This window comes from Rana temporaria, chromosome 10, assembly GCF_905171775.1.
Source record: "Rana temporaria chromosome 10, aRanTem1.1, whole genome shotgun sequence".
NCBI lineage: Eukaryota > Metazoa > Chordata > Amphibia > Anura > Ranidae > Rana > Rana temporaria.
Window position 1 is genome coordinate 86,519,962 of NC_053498.1, and position 10,619 is coordinate 86,530,580.

Genomic DNA, 10,619 nt, shown 5'->3' on the forward strand with positions numbered 1-10,619 from the left:
GCAAACGACATTAAATTTCAAATTTCGACGCTGGAACGGCGGCCATACTTAACATTGGCTAGACCACCTAGGGGGCAGCTTTATCTTTACGCCGCGTATCTCTATGGAAACGGCGTACATTTACTGCGACGGCAAAGCGTACATTCGTGAATCGGCGTAACGACTCATTTGCATATTCTACGCCGACCGCAATGGAATCGCCACCTAGCGGCCGGCATAGAATTGCAGCCTAAGATCCGACGGTGTAAGTCATTTACACCTGTCGGATCTTAGGGAGATCTATGCGTAACCTGATTCTATGAATCAGGCGCATAGATACGACCGGCCGGATTCGGAGATACGCCGTCGTATCAGGAGATACGCCGTCGTATCTTCTTTATGAATCTGGCCCTTGAAGTTTGTCATTTAGGTATCCTCCCCATTATTGGAGCTATCATGTTTTCTTTGCATCAATCTACATATAAATACAAGGTGAAAAGAGGTATTGATGGCCGGTAACATGGAGTGCTGAGATACAGAGTCCCAGTCACAATAGATAGTACCTAATAGAAGAAATACTTGTATTTGGCTTTTATTTTCTATATGAAGGAGCCACAATTAATTAATCAGTCTTACAACAAAACCAAGCTGCAATACTGACATACTGAAAAAAGCCACGCACTTTTTGTAGCAGCTCTTTTCCAAGCTGGTGGCATCACTAGTAGTCAAAACACACTTTGTCACACACACAGGCCCACACAGTCACCGAGACAAATATGCAGAGCTGCCAACACATGAGTGGCTGCTCCATTCAAAGGAGTTTCAATTGGCAGCTTTTCATAAAGCCAAATTAAAACCAAACCCAGAACAGCAACCAAACATCCCATTAACCAGTTACTCACCAATTCCTGCAATCAGGTATTCAAATGAATTGGCAAAACATACTAGTAACGTAGTGCTAGCTTGCAAACAGTTTATAAAAAAGGTTTGGTAGCAAACATATCATGGTTTGCAGCCCTCCTATATTAAAAAGGTTTTTGATGTATTGTTGTTGCTTGCAGCATGTGCTGTAGACTTGCCAAACACAACAAAAGCAGATGCAGATGCACGACTCTGAATCAAGTGGAGAGTTAGGCCAGGATTAGGCAACCTGTGGCGTTTCAGCTGTCGGAGAACTATGAGTGCCAGGGTACCCTGGCCAATGCTAGGTCTGTACTTTTATGCAATGAGAGATATGATACGTGTTTACAATTTACAAGAACAAGAGGTTGCGTTCATTGAATGGCCAAAAATGGCCAGATTGGTTCACAGTAGGAAGGGGGCTACTATTACCTAATCCTCTGGTTCTGTTCTCACCCAAAAAAACAAGCAAAACTGGAATTATTATAATCAAAATGGCCTGATCTATGTCCTGTAGTAGTCAATAATATCTTGCCCACCACCAGGTAAGGTTTATTAGTAGCAAAAGCAAGAAAATAGCACTCATTATCTCACTTGTAAATCTGTGAGAAGTGAATAATGGCCCCCGTTAGAGGACTTTGAGGAACATCGCTGATATAATGACCTGTACAGCAGACATACTATGAGAACGGTTGGTGTGATTGATGTCAGCACCTTTCACGCATTGCTTGATAAAAAAGCTTTGCTTAGAAAGAACTTTGTATACTGTAGTTATAATCATGAGAAGAACTTGTAGGTATAATCTTGGCAAAGGCTGGCGCTAACGAATTGAAGCCTTAAAAAAAAGCAAAATGAGGATCTAATGAGATGGCGTTCTATATACTTTATGGTGGTTGTCATGGCCACATGGCCTTGCGATTTCAAAACAGAGATAAAACCCATCTTATATTTAGGATTTACAATGTTATTATAAATATTCACACTTTGATTTATTTTTTTTTTCAAACTGGGTTATTAATACTGACCATCTTAAAGGATATGTTCACCTTTGTAAAAAAAAAAATACATTCTGCAAAACAATGTGCATTTATTTTTACTAGGAGACTGTAAAGCATTGCACCCATCAACAGATGGCGAGTGCAGACTGTCTGCTCGTGCCTCATACAGGCAGGCAGGTACACACTGACAGGAAGAAACAATGAACTAAACTAAGGGGAAATAGCTATCATATTGATGGAGCAATTTCTACTGTCTCCCTCTTGATAAGCCAATACTGGAGATCTCCTACCCATCTCACATTAATAACACACCCTGATACCCTTGGCTGATATTTCACTACTTCGATCAATACAATCACCTCATGAAAGGCTCTGTGCTACTTGCAGAACTTTGTGGACCAGCCAGTCCTCGACTCACTGCAGTAAGGCTCTGGAGGCCCAAGAGAACCCCCATCCACACCTCCACCCCATAGCCCTCCACTACCCCGTGTCCACCCCTCTCACCATTTTCATCCCTTACACATTATGCTTTTGGAGGACAACCCATAACCTGTCTCTTTTAGAGATTTGGAAGATAAATCCTCTAACTTACACCTGACCAGACTGCTCCCACTTCCACAAAGTAAAAATCCAGATAACTACTACTTACCCAGGAGTGAAACATAACTTCAATTTTTATAACACACCTGATGGGTTTTCCCAGATTTTCTTAAAACGTTAATGTCCTGACTGTCTATTATGCTTTTGTCATTTCAAACCGTTTGATAACACTTTGAATAATAAAAAAAGAGCATGCACGCTCAGTTAAGCCACGCATGCAAGGTTATGGCGCTGCTATCAGCTAGGAAAAACATATAGGCAAATATGATTGCCCTCTGCTTTTAGGCCTCGTACACACGATAGGATCGCCAGAGGAGAACGGTCTGAAGGACCGTTTTCATCAGTCCAAACCGATCGTGTGTAGGCCCCATAGGTTATTTAACCTTCGGTCCAAAAAATGAGAACTTGCTTTAAAATTGAACCGATGGACACCTAACCGATAGGTCAAAATCGATCGTTAGTATGCAAAAGCATCGGTTAAAAACCCGTGCATGCTCAGAATCAAGTCGACGCATGCTTGGAAGCATTGAACTTCATTTTTTTCAGCACGTCGTAGTGTTTTACGTCACCGCGTTCTGACACGATCGGTTCATTAACTGATGGTGTGTAGGCGCGACGGACCATCAGTCAGCTTCATCGGTTAACCGATGACAACAGTCCTTCGGACCATTCTCATCGGATGGACTGATCGTGTGTACGAGGATTTAGACATAAAATATTTCATCATATTTTACAAAAAAAATTGGTTTGGGTGAAGATCATTTAAAGTCTATAGGTACCTATATACAAATATAATATTATATGTGTCCACCGAGAGAGAATTTCAGTGGATGAACTATGTCTGTTACAGGTTATTATGAAGGAAAACTGTACGAGTCATACAGTTCTATTGCAGGTAATACTTTTTTTTAGGAAAACCTGGAACCCTTCATACTTCTCCCATGGCAGGTTTACTATGATGCATGATCTGCCATGGCTTGCATTTACTAGTATCTCTGTTATTGCTATATGATCTCTACACACGCTGTGTTGCAACAATGACTCTATAAGCCCAGCTTTCCAAGCTCACTGCTTAGGGGTAATAATTATTTATGCTTTCCAATTTAAACCTTGTGTTTACTCATTAACAGCCTCCTGTCATCACCATTTTAAAAATAGACCACATTTGCCCTTTCCTTATGCATGATACCACGAAAATGCTAACACATGTACTTATCAATTCCAGCTTGATCATTTTAACATTCTCCTACCAACAATTATACTTGCATCAGTCCATCCTTAATTCTGATGCTCAGCTCTTCCCACTTCTCAAATGCTGCACTTCTAAGTCAGTCCCTCAGTTGGCTACCACTTTCCCAGATCATGTCATTAAAATTTCTAAAGGTTGCCATATTTTTTAGAAGGTGATGTGGCAAGAGCTTTCAGGAGAAACTGGTTGGATTGGACATCTATTCTCTATGGGCACCATAAAGTAGAAGTCTGGTCAAAAGCTAACTAAGCTTAAACCTACTCCCACCTTTATTCTAATACCTATGCTAACTACCTTGTAAGGGAAAGATGTCTATACTTACCTTACCTAATTTTAGGGCACTCTGGTCCAAACATATGATCGGATCCCAGCACCAGCTTCAGTGTAGAGGAGGGACAGCCAACAACAGATGTTCCATAGTAAAGCCTGGTACACACTGTGAGCCTGTTTACGTTAATCCCAGCGGGTTGAATGAAAAAAAACTATCACCTCCGGTCGGAGCCGCTGTACTATACGATCCGACAATAGTACAGCGATCTCCCCTGATCGGGAGCTGGTCAGCTGATGGTTTTCCAGAATGCACAGCCGGCTTCTGTCGGACCGGTTGGCATACACACCGCTGAATGTCAGCCGATGACTCCCAACATTTAGCCCGTGTGTATGGGGCTTAAAGGAACACTAAAGGAAATTTTTTTATTTTTTAAAAATAACAAACATGTTATACTTACGTCCACTGTGCAGCTTGTTTTGCACAGAGTGGCCCCAAACCTGGTCTTCTGGGGTCCCTCAGAGGCTGTCTCTGGTCCTCCCCGCCAGAACTTCACACATTCATGCAAGCAAGCTCGCATTGTGTGGAGTCCTTGGGGCGCGCTCCTGGCGCGGGATTTTCGAGGGGTCAGGTAAGTAAACAGGGGGGCTGGGGAGGACAGAATTGTCGGAAGTTATTTCGCCTTAATGAATAGAATGCATTAAGGTGAAAAAACTTTTACCTTTACAACCCCTTTAAGTCTTCCGAGTGACGACATCGCCCAGGATCTGCAGCTGTTGTTACTTTTTTCTCCTCTCCCCTGAAGCCAGCCATTGGGGGGGGGGATGATAACATGAATGAACTGGAGCACCCTTACATTGGAAAGGTATTCATGTCTTTCCCTTACAGGATAGTTAGAATAGGGCTTATGGCCCATTCACACAATCCGAAAATCGTACGAAAAATTCCACTTTTGAAGCTATTGTACGATAATCTGATCGTTAGTACAGAGCTTTTGAGAGATGATCATGACAGTTCATGCTAAATTATTTGGGACAAGCTAGAAAACTTTTCTTGTACGATACCAGATCGTACGATTTTCATTTAATCTGTACAGTTGTCGTTCGAAAATACAATACAAATACACTACAATACATTACATCACTTCCGAATTTTTATTCTGTCGTACGAGAACTTTCGTAGCTTTAGTAAACTCTTCATTTTCGATACGACACTAGTATGCAAAAAAATGGACAATCATTTGTCCGAAAATATCCTTGTGTGTACCAGGCATTAGATGGGAGTAGGTTTAGGTTTAGTTTAGCTTTTGACTGGATTTCCAATTTAACTATAGCCTACAAAGCAATCTATAATCAGACCCCTCCGTACTCAGTACTGTATGGGTATCAACCAAAACACAACCTCTACTCTGCGCATATCTCACACCTCCTCGCACCCTCTGACACTGAGGACTTTTTACAAGTCTTTCTCCTCTAGGATTTCCAACTCTTAAGGCCTTCAGCTGTATTCTTAAAATTCATCTTTCTTGGCAAACATATTGTCTAAGAAAAGTTATTTTCTTAAAGCGGGAGTTCCCCCGAAAAACAATTTTTAACATTAGATTGAGGCTCATTTTGTCAAGGAGAATCGGGTGTTTTTTTTAAAAATCTAAGCAGTACTTACCGTTTTAGAGATAGATCTTCTCCGCCGCTTCCGGGTATGGTCTTCGGGACTGGGCGTTCCTATTTGATTGACAGACTTCCGACAGGCTTCCGACGCTCGCATACATCGCGTCACGAGTAGCCAAAAGAAGCCAAACGTCGGTGCGGCTCTATACGGCGCCTGCGCACCGACGTTCGGCTACTTTTGGAAAATCGTGACGAGATGGATGCGACCGTCGGAAAGCCTGTCGGAAGCCTGTCAATCAAATAGGAGCGCCCAGTCCCGCAGCCCATACCCGGAAGCGGCAGAGAAGATCTATCTCTAAAACGGTAAGTACTGCTTCGATTTAAAAAAAAAACACCCGATTCCCCTTGACAAAATGAGCCGCAATCTAATGTTAAAAATTGAGTTTTTGGGAGAACCTCCACTTTAATTTAGTGATCTAGCATAGCCTGCATAGAAGATGACTGGGCAAAAAAATAAAGGTTCACATTGTACCGGTTCAGAGTGCAAATTGCCGCCATTTTCTTATGCCGCATACACACCATCACTTTATGTGATGAAAAAAAACTAAATTTTCTGTGAAGTAAAAAATGACCTTTTTGAAACTTCAATTTTCAAAGATGAAGTTGCCTACACACCATAGTTTTTCTCACAATGTTCTAGCAAAGCGAGGTTACGTTCCACCACGTTTTTCCATTGAAGCTCGCTTCATAACTAGCTTATGGGCATGCGCGGGTGTAAAAACATCTTTTTAAACTATGTTTTTTGCTACACACGGTCAATTTCTGTGAAGTAAAAAACGACGTTTTGAAAAACGACACATAAAATTGAAGCATGCTTCAATTTTTTTTGGTCGTTTTTTACAAGACATAAAACGACGTTTTCCCCCACACACGGTCAATTAAAGTGACGTTTTTAAAAAGGTCGTTTTTTTTCATCACATAAAGTGATGGTGTGTACGGGGCATAATAGTAATAAAAATAATATGTCACCACATGGAATGGCTTGGGTCTTTTTTCAGGCGAGAGGAAGGTCATGCAATGGTTTGCTGTAGTATACTGTACACATGTATGCAGGTGATTTCTGATGAACCAAAAAAAGACACACTCTGGTCATCTGTTGACCATTATATCCCAAACGTTTTTCCTATTTACTGTATCTATAGAGTCAGTTTACTAAATCAAATTTTTACCAAGTTTGTTATTCTAACACATTATATTTGCAACACTAAAGCCGTGTACACACGATCGGTTTGTCCGATGAAAAAAGACGGATGGTCTTTTTTCCATCAATGTAAAAAGATAGAACATGTTTGAAATTTTTCCTATGGATAAAAAAAATATAGGAAATTCCGATCGTCTGTGTAAAACTCCATCGGAGAAAAATCCATGCATGCTCAGAATCAAGTCGACGCATGCTCAGGAGCATCGAACTTCATTTTTTTTCGGCTCGTCGTAGTGTTTTACATAACCGTGTTTTAGCACGGTCGGAATTTAGTCTGATAGTGTGTATGCAAGACTGATGAAAGTCAGCTTCATCGGATATCCGACAAAAATTCAGATTTGATTCCATCAGAAATCCGATTGTGTGTACACGGCTTTAGATATACAATTCACATGCAAATGTATATATAGTCGTGAAATAGTTATTTTACATAAGTTATTAAACTTTTGAAAGTCTCTGTTTTTTTGGATGAAGCAGATTGTTGTTTTGTCAATAGATGCATCAGACAGGGTGCTAGTTTTATTTTAAAGTGGAACTCCAGTCAAAACCAGTTGTGGATATAATAGGGAAAGGTTGGAACCGTTTAACATTTTTACAAAATCGAAAAAAAAAAAACGAGTCGGATGCACCCAAATTTCGGCCACCGAATCATTCTGGCCGATAAAAGAAAAAGATAACTAATGGCACCGAAAACGCATGCAATTTTGCCACAATTTTTACCACAATTTTGCAACCATTTTACTATGATCTACTTTGCTTATAGTGTGTTTTCTATAGGTCGTCTGACTCAAAAAATGCATCAAAAACGTAACACGGGTGCGTTAGGCTGCATTCACATGTCGGCTTTTAGAATCACGGGCAGATTTGCCACAAATTTGCCCACGATATGAAAGCGCTGTTGCAATAAAGGCAAATCATGGGACTTGCATTTGACATGCCATTCAAAACGCATTGCAGTAATCATGTCATCCAAAATTAGTTCCTGAAATTTTTTGGGGCGACATGTTTCCCGCGATGCATGTTGCCACCATTTATCGTGTGACAATCATGGCAGACTTGTGCCGCGATTTGAGGTGTCATTCAAATGAATGGCATGTCAAATGCGAGTCCTGTGATTTGCCATTCACACATCAGCACTTTCAAATCGTGGGCATATTCGGGGTAACTATTTGCATGCCATGAGAGATGGTCAGAGACTGCAAATGTCCTTCAGGAGATAATCAGAGTCTATGAACATTCTACAAGAGATGGTCAGAGACTGCTAACATGCTGTAGATGATGGTTAGAGACTGATAACATGTTGCAGAAGAAAGTCAAAGACTGCTAACATGCAGCAGGAGATGGTCAGAGACTGCTAACATATTGCATGAGATGGTCAGAGACTGCTAACATTCTGCAGGTGATGGTCATAAACTGTTCAGGTGTTGCAGAAGAAAGCCAAAGACTAACATGCTGCAGGATATGTTCAGAGACTATGGGCATGGTACAAGACATGGTCAGAGACTGCCAACATGCTGCAGAAGATGGTCAGAGATTATGGGCATGCTACAAGAGATGGTCAGAGTCTGCCAACAAAGCTGCAGGTGATGGTCATAAACTGCTGTGTTGCAGGTGATGGTCATAAACTGCTCACAGGTTGCAGAAGAAAGTCAAAGATTGCTAACAATGCTGCAAGTGATGGTCAGAAACTGCTAACATGTTTTAGGAGATGGTCAGAAACTTCTAAAATGCTGCAGGTGATGGTCAGAAACTGCTAACATGGTATAATGCCTTGTACATGTAGCGCCTGTGTACTTTCAGTACAGGTGCTATGTTAAATTTAGAGGGGGATGAGAGTTACTTTGCTCTCATCCATGTTAATTTGTTAAATTGGGTTTCTGCCAGGCTGGGCTGTCCTGCGGTTCCATTATGTGTTCCAAAGATACCGTTCCATTTTTGGATAACAGGTGGCGCCAGAGGGGTCCAGGGGGTGGCGCCTTCCTGCCAGCAGCCAATCAGAGGAGTTTCTCCCTCGCGGGGCATGCTGGGGGAGGGTACTTCCGTTATTGCATCTCATCATCATCGTCATCCCTAGACACATCACAGAGGTAACATAACATGCCGTCCCAATCTAACCAGCGGCTCCTGAGGGGGTAGCGCTACATACATACAACCAGTTTTCCCATTGGAAAAACTGCCATGACAGCTTTTGGCCGGGAAAACTGGCCGTGTGTATGCTCCACGGCAGTTTTTCTGACAGGAAAACTGCCGGGAATCCTGGCCAGAAAAATTAGAACATGTTCTCTTTTTTCCTGCCGCGATTCCCGGCGGTCTTTTTCCCAGCAGTTTTCCTATGGGAAACACTGCGGTGGAGAATACACATGGCACGGCCAAAGCTCTCATGGCAGTTTTCCTGCCAGGACAACTGGCCGTGTGTAGGGGGAAAAAGGCTGCCGAGCAGGTTCTCGGCTTTCCCACCGGCGGTAAAAAGTCCACCGGGAAACCCGTACGTGCGTACGAGGCATTAGAGTTGTTGGAGATTAGGTACATGATTTTGGAGACAAAAGAAAGAGTCTGCAAGAGATCACTGCTATAAAAATCCCATTTACAAATCATTGTTGCCACACTTGTACTTCCTATAGTAAGTTCAGCATATTTGATATTTCTCTCAGCAAATTCCATTATAAAAAGTCTGGAAAAAAAAGCATTAAAGAGAAAACAGATGTAAAGCACAGAAAAGAACAAGATAGCATGAACAATTTATTTATTTAATACAGGCATCTATAAAGTGACAAAAATGTAAGCAGTGCTTTACATAAAAGTACATTCACATCGGTCCCTGCCCTCGAGGAGCTTACAATGTGAGCTTCTTATTTCACATGCATACATACACATAAAACAATCAATCTACACATGAGTATTTCTCACTGTTATCTATTACAAATGCTATGCTGCATTACTAAAGGCAGCAGGCAGGCAACATTTAAAACTAAACTCCAATAGCCAGATTCAGGTAGAGATACGACGGCGTATCAGTAGATACACCGTCGTAACTCCGAATCTGCGCCGTCGTATATTTAAGCATATTCTCAAATTGAGATACGCCTAAATGTTGCTAAGATACGACCCCCGGCGCCGTCGTATCTTAGCTGTCTATTTACGCTGGCCGCTAGGGGCGTGTACGCTGATTTACGCCTAGAATACGTAAATCAGCGAGATACGCCTATTCACGAACGTACGGATTTTTCAGTGCTCATCTGTAGCCTCACAGGTGCCCATCTGCAGATCCACCATTGCCATGAATGTAGCCTCACCTTTGCTAGGAATGCAGCATCCACCATTGCCAAGAATGCACCCCCCACCATTACCAGGAATGCACTCACCATTGCCAGGAATGCACCCACCTTTGCCAGGAATGCACCCACCATTTCCAGGAATGCACTTACCATTGCCAGGAATGCACCCACCATTGCCAGGGTTGCAACCACCATTGCCAGGAATGCACTCATCATTGCCAGGAATGCACTCATCATTGCCAGGAATGCACCCACCATTGCCAGGAATGCACTCACCATTGCCAGGAATGCCGTACCATTGCCAGGAATGCACCCACCATTGCCAGGAATGCCGCACCATTGCCAGGAATGCACCCCCATTACCAGAAATGCACTCACCATTTCCAGGATTGCAGCACCATTGCCAGGAATGCACTTACCATTGCCAGGAATGCACCCATGAGCGCCAAAGATTATCTACAGGAGAATCTCCTGTTTACACG